The sequence below is a fragment of the Lactuca saligna genome, chromosome 3 (genome assembly GCF_052625555.1).
Source record: "Lactuca saligna cultivar CGN05327 chromosome 3, ASM5262555v1, whole genome shotgun sequence".
Taxonomy (NCBI): domain Eukaryota; kingdom Viridiplantae; phylum Streptophyta; class Magnoliopsida; order Asterales; family Asteraceae; genus Lactuca; species Lactuca saligna.
The window spans coordinates 87,949,631-87,957,585 of record NC_136419.1 but is presented as its reverse complement, the minus strand read 5'-3'; positions in this window follow the sequence as shown (position 1 = coordinate 87,957,585).

The window sequence follows — 7,955 nt, the reverse complement described above, 5'->3', positions numbered from 1 at the left end:
CCAAAGTACTTTCCTATCTTTTCAGATTGGAGAAACGTTTATCTTTATGCCTTATTTGATTCTTCTCATCCGTCATGCCATACATTGAAACTTTTCCAATGTTTTAGAAGTATACTTAAACTTGTAAGCACAACCATATTTACTAAACTTTAGTAAATCATGACAAATAGCCTTATCGTTCTTTTTGGTTGACCTGATTAGCGCACACCCAAGTGTACCCGATCTCCTAGTCCTCCACTTGACTCACATATACATGTGAAAAAGGAATTAGTCTTATTTTCCCAAAGATGAAAATTCTCATTCATCATACAATACAAGTTGCATGATTCCAAGTTTCTATCCAACTAAAACTTGGGTGATAAGAATCTTTCCTTCTTTGGTAAATTATGACACTACAACAAACGAAAGAATCAACTCCATTTTCCAATATTGCTATCAATGGAACCATATAAACAACAATGTTCACAAATGCCATTGTAAGGATACTTAAAATAAATAAAAACTTTTCTTTATAAAATTTGCGAAAAATTTTCCTTACAATGCAATGAAAACTATGTTGTTATCTATTCTTAAGCAATCTATCATACTCTTCAACAGCAGCTCAAAATTCTGATGTTCGAATCATGCGATCGAAATCCATCTTCACGATCAGATTGATCATACTCTTCTATTAAGATTCCTTTTTTTCCGATTCAACAAAACATCAAAATGCAACTTAGTCACATCATGTAATAAGAATCTCCAAATAGGAACTTAATAGAGTTAGATAGTGGAGTTACCTGAAGTAGAGTCAAACTTTTTCTTTAACATCCTTATGATCTTTCAGGTAAATAGGACAGCTTCACAACCAATTCCCCTTCTTTTGGCAATAGAAACATATGGACTCTTTAGGAATGGTACACAGGACTATCTCAGACTTAGCCTTTCTTTTTACCATTTGGTCACCCGGGTTGACTATGGCTGATCCCTTTCTATCGGGAAGAGAAGACTTTTCTAGAGTTCCAATGTTTCCATTGTCAATGTCCTTGGAAGTTTGGGAAGTAGATCTTCCAATCAAATTTTCCTTACCAGTGCTCCAAATCACTGCTGATTCAACAGCATCAAGCAAATAGGTAAGATCATTAAGGGTTATGTCATGGCCTGCTACATAGTAGTCCTTAATGAACTCGCTATATGACTCGGGAAACGATTGAAGAACCCAGTCAACAGCCATCTTCCTCAAGACTTCGACACCCAGCTTTCCCACCTGTCAATATGTGACTTTCATCTCCAAGATGTGAGTACGTATAAACATTGCTTGCCAATAGGGATTTAGTGACCTTGAACTTTAAAAAACTTGTGGGTTAGGGAGAATAATTGGACGAGGTAGAGGAAGTGAAGTATGATTTCTATTCCAATTAGTGCACAACAAAGGGATTAATCTTTCACCTTGATTGCCATGTGGGATATCATCTTCATTAGGAAAGCTCTATCCAAAAGGACAAGGAAGACCATAGTTGTCATAACTAGACATCTACGAAGGAGAAATTCAAGCAAGTTGATTTAAGTCCTTAATATAACACCCAATATGAAATATTAAGGCTAGGACCTAACACAATATTTTAAAACTTGGAAGAGGGATGCCGTAAATATTTGAAGGTAGGTAAATGACGATTTACCAATTTCCACCATGGGAAAACGAAAAAGAATTTTAGGCCATAAATGAATTGAAATTCCTAGATCCTTTGAGATTCATTGAACTATCAATGACATGTTTAAATCTCGATTGTGCCCTTCAAGTTTGTGACTGGGATGCCGAGGATCACAAACAAGGAGTGAATAACCATGTAAATTAACTTGGTACACTTAATGTTACAACCACCTAATCAATGTACATATAAACCACACACGCTCAATTGATGTATGATTAACATTAAGCTACCCTTTTCCATGCATTGTCAGTCCCATATTAGTGTGTCGGTTAACCACACACGCTCCACTAACGATTTAACAAGGTGTAAAGTGCAATTTCATGGGTTAGCACCAAATTCACATTTTCCTAAAGTAATTTAGATTAGGAATTTAATAAAGTTTAGTTACTTTATATTTATCATTATACTGTTAATGAAGGGAGAATTAATGTCCTGTCCTACACGTTCGGCTAATGACCCTCCACCAGTCAAGGAAGCGATGGGTGAGAGTGGACAACCATTAAACTGCCATTTTATATGCAGTAACCTTATACCCCCCCCCCCCCCCCCCATTTTATAGACTGGCTTCGTGAATGAGGCTTACTAATGGTAAGACCAACTTACTCTTATATATATATATATATATATATATATATATATATATATATATATATATATTAATTTTTAATATTATAATGTGTGTTATTTGAGGAAGTCCACGGGAGAAGTTCCCGACATAATTCCAATTCCATAGATAAGGATCGATTAAAATAAGAGGCTAATCGAAGAGTCTGAGGGAATTGTTGACTGTAAGACAAAGAAGTTACGACGCAAAATGGTCGACTTATGCTTGTGTGATGGAAACATATGAATGGGCCGAACCTCACCGGTGAAATGGAGAGTGACATGATGAGTCGTTATCCACATTTGTTTGCTGATGTGATGGTGTAATAGTTAGAGTAAACCATTGTAACCCACTTTGAGGTAATAAAGAGGAATTACTTGAATATCATGTGGATTATGTGATTTTATGTTCATTATACTTATTTATAAAATATAATAAATCAAGAGTGAAAATAAGCGTAAAAAAAAGTGTAGATAAACCCAATATCTATGAAGAATGTGTTAGTGGTCGTAACAAGGATACCGTAAATATAAAGAACACCGGAATCCGAGTTATAACGAAGAAATTATGACCTGTCGAAGTTTTACGGTAAAACCAGTACGACACTGGGAATCGTAAAAAGTGAATTTTTGATAAACTACTTTTTATCCTTAGATACCAAAATTAAATTTGTAATTCGTTAAACCGATAGTGTGCATAAAAAGAACGTCAAAATCTAACTTCGTATGAAGAAGTTATTATATTTCTAAGATTTCGCATAACAGTATACAGCTTGGAATTCGAATTTTAGATCGTGCGATTTTTAGCCGACACAACCTAAATGAGAATTGAATATATCATTAATAAGAGTTCAATTATAAAAAGACAGTCGAAAATGGAGTCGTATGTAAAAATTATGAATTTGACACGGTCGTTAACAGTGTAATATTCCAATACTGTTTAGTTTAAAATCAGTCAAGAACATAAAAAACATAAAAAAACGGAGCTTGTATGCGAATTTTATGAGGTTTAGAAGTTGGTAGGGTGCTGCTGCGAAGGGGGTGACGTGGCTGACTCTCGGCCATTGCTTTCTCCCCAAGTCTTTCCACCAGATGGTGAGATGTGGCACCAAGTTGAGCCATATTTCATCTTATAAATAGAACCTCTTCCACCCTCATTTCTTCACACCTCCACCTTTCTCTTTCTCTCTCTAACTTCTCTCTAAACCTCCCACCCCCACCCCCCTAAAGCCCTTGGAAACTCTCCTAGCACTAGAAGAAAGCTCCGGAGTGCCCGATGGCTCCGAGAAAAAGAGTTTTTCAGCTAAGAAGCTCAGCTCCAACAGAGCCCAGGTTTGTATCAAAACCCGCTGTAAGTGAGATAAATCTTCCCTACTTTAAATATAACTTATATTCAAATATAATAACGTTATTATGAACCTAAAAATAAGAGTTATCAATGCTTCAAAGTTGTTATACTAACTGATCTACTTATGGGGATGATGTCTAGGCTGTGATTTAGTGAGGTGTTTAAAGTAGGATTTCCAAACAGTGTACTTCGTGTACCAAATGGACCCTACCTTCGATATGATCCTATCCGGTTGTTCCTTACTTGATAGATCATGAACTAGACTCTGAGTTAATGACGAATCTAGACTAATAATTAGTTGCCACAAATATTAGACTAAAATCTAGTTGTAATAATATTAGGTTTCGTCGAAGGAAATCATATTGTTAAGAAGCGAAGCGCTGCTCAAATTTCGAGTCATCACTTTAACAAGTGAGTGCATAGTTACTTTGATATTACACATAGATATGAAGTATTTTAAATAAGTTACGTGCTATGTGTGCATATTTATGTTTATTTGATATTCATGCTGGATTAACATTTTTATACAAGTTTTAAATGATTTAAACTGTATATGTATTTTATATCTACGATAATGTTGGGGTAAAACATGGATATATGAAATAGACGATGTGTGATAAAATGATGAGACGCCTTGATGTTGACAATGATCCAGTCATTTAGCAGAGTATAGATGATGACCACGGACTATTCTAGACAGTCTAGTGGAACGCTAGCAGGCTCACAACCTGTAGGTGTTTGTCAACGATATGTTCACCAATGTACTCCATTCCCCTCATGGTTTCCTTATAAATATTTATTGCTGAGGAACCCCTTAGCAATAGTGTCCATCCAGTTGAAAAACCTTAGGATAGGTCCCTTATGTTAGATGTTTTAGGGATGTAAAGTGAGGATAACGGGAACGAGTAATGGGGTTGATTGTTTTGATGAAACTGATAAACTATTTATTGTGGGTTGAAAACCTTATGTGTTCACCAGGCTCCCAAGAGTGACCCACTCAGTTTCTTGTATTATATGTAGTGGCACAAGAGCATGTTGGATGACTTGATGAGGGATTATGGATCATAGGCCAGTAGTTATAAATAAATGCTGTAAGGACTATGTTGTTTTGATTATGCTTTGATCTGTATCGAACATGACATCCCGAGGTTTTAATATAATGAAATAAATTTCTTCAAAAGTGCTTTGATAAATCTTTATCATATTTATCTTTTGGGAACAAATTCTGCAACACTTTTCTTTAAAAGGTTACTCTGATTTTCAAAAAAAAGCATAAATAAATTGGTCTTTTCTGGCCGTGAAATGGGGATGTCACACATACATCCTAAGAGTTTAAAAACGTTGCTTTAGATACATCTTATTCGCCATAGAACTGTTCTGGTACCTCTCACACAATTTCTCGAAATTCCTAAATGCCCCTCGTTTGATCCGCGACCTCTCTCCATACTTCGTCAATCAAACTCAACAGAATAGCAATATGTAGTTTTTTCAGAATATCCATCTTCTTGTCATCTACCATGTCATTTGGCAGTTTCACTTCTCCTTCCAATACTATTGTACATCCTTATTGAACTTAGAGAGCCTTCAGCTGCACCTTCCACAAAGTGAAATCATTCGAACTATTGAATTTTTCCAAATCAAATTTGTGAGATGCCATCTTCTATCAACTGAACACTAACCACATCTATGATACCATTTGTTAGGGAAACCAAAAGACACTTGTCAAGAATCAGAACAAATTCAATGCCATTTCCCAAGCTCTAATGACCCTTGTTAGGAAGTAATACGGATAATACATGAAACTAAAAGCACACAAAGACACATATGTGGTTCGGTCAAGGTGACCTTCATCAATGTGAAGGAGGGGAGTATTCTTATTCACATTCATTGTTCTATGTAACCCACCGTGGTGGTGCCAACGCATTCCATGGTGTGAGTAGAGCTGGCAAAAATCTACCCAACCCACCAACCCAACCCGAACCCAACCCAAAATTAGCAGGTTGGGTTGAGATTTTCAATCCATTTATGCTAAATGGGTCAACCTATCTAACCTGTTTAAGTAAATAGGTTGGGTCGGATAAAAAATAACAAGCCGTTATCAACCTACCAACCCATTTAACTTTAATTTATATTTAATTTAATAATTATTTAAGTATTATCATGTATTAATCTAAGTATTAGTTTATAAATTACAATGTTTGTATTACTATTTATGTATTAAAAAAATGGAATCATAATTCCTACCTTTTTTCTTGGCACCGAAAACACTACTCGCTCTAAAAAATTACTTACAAATTACATATCATTGATCTTATGTGAACAATTTGTTTGTATATGTGAATTGAGATTGTGATTTGGTCATACTTTGAAATTTTATTTAAGTCTATAACTAATTTAAACGGTGTAATCTTTAGTTTATTTATTTAATTATTTTTAGTTTAAATGAGTCAACCCAAGTTTAACCTATTTATTTAATATGTTGGATTGAGAGCTATATAAACGAGTGAACCTGATGACAACCCATGCGACAACCCATGCATCTGAAATGTTGGGTTGGGTTGGAAATATCAATCCATTTAAATAAATAGGTTGGGTTGGGTTGATTTTTTCAACCCAATTAATAAATGGGTAGAATCCGAACCTAACCCAGGTCGACCCATTGTCAGCTCTAGGTGTGAGACGTGAAGAATTCATTACGAAAACATGCAAAATGTCTTTGTGAGGTGTGGCGCCCAAATAACATAGCTAGGTGTATCTTAACGCGGTATGGCGTGAGCTTTTTCTACGGTGCAAGTTTTTTTTTTTCTTTCAAATTGGGCATGAAAGAACTGAGTTGTTAACTTTTTCATGTGAATTGTTGATATAAAACTTCTAAAAACTTTCTATATTTTATATAATTCTATAATTATTTGATATATCCTTTTTAATCTATAAAAATTTATCAGGTCTTGAAAAACATCGTTTAGAACCTTGGCGCCACGTCAAGCCTCACGCCATTTAGAACCTCGTTCATAGTGTTCTCAAATAAAGATTGCAACTACAATTCCATAGAGATTCCACCAACTCACTAAGGATTTAAGACACTAAAGAACTCAAAGAAATTACTAGCATGCATCCCTATTTATGGACTGTTGATCATTCCTAAAATCATTAATGGGCCAACCAATCACAATATGGCATGCACCCACTTCTAGAACATCATTGAGATACACTGCATGAGCATCTTCAACTTATGAGCATCGTCCTTGAGCAACTTTAACTAATGAGCATCCTACTTGAGCATCTTAAACTTATGAGCATCGTCATTGACCAACTTCTACTGATGAGCATCCTCATTGAGCATATTCAACTTGTTATCATTCATGATGCTCACACGAGATCCCCGATGGCCACTCTGTTAGGGTGCAAAGTCATGCTTGGATGTGGTGGTTTAGGCTTTCCTCTTTGTATGTGTAAATGGGTTGAGTCTTTCCTATAAATAGGAAGTGAGTGACTCCCATTATGTAAGTGAATCCATTTGGATTGTTAGACTAGAGAGAGAAACTTTCTACAAACCCATTTATATATACTTTCTAGATCTAATAAGAGCTTAAAAAGATTTATTTACTCCTTGTGTTCTTGATTTTACATGATGATTCACTAGATCGTTCTAATTCCGCACATGCCATCATAATCAACACAACTACAATTGGTATCAGAACGGGTGTTCTTGATTTCACCAAGAATTGATCCTTGATGGCTATTTTGATTTGGTGATTCATTTTTTGATCATGGATCTTCGTGATTAGAGAGGGTTGTGTGTTCTAAAAGTCGAATTTTTCCTTGATTTGATCCATAATTCGACTTTCTCTCTCTAGAATACTTGTTTTACCACTTTCTCTCACTAGAATTTGGTTCATATTCACTTTCTCTCTCTAGAAAACCCAAGTTCATATCGATTGATCAAAGATGGAAGAAACAATTTGTGAAAGTTTTTTTGTGGAGGATTATCCATGGTCATTTAGTTTTGAAGGAGTTCTCAATTGTTTTGTAACCGGGTATTTCAAACAAAATTTACTCATTTCTAGTATGAAATGTGAATGTGGAAAATTCAATGGTTATCATCTTGATTATGATCATCATAAGACGTTGCTTAATCGTTTGGTAACAACTTATCATGAAAGAAGAAAGAAGAACAAATATGATGAAGTAATTGAAGGAATTCGTCTTGATGAATGCATATTTGGTGATAATGTTCTTGCTTCTTACCCGAATGTTCTTGATGTTCAAGAAAAAGGAGTTCAAGTTGATTTTCAAGATGAAAAAGTTTTTTG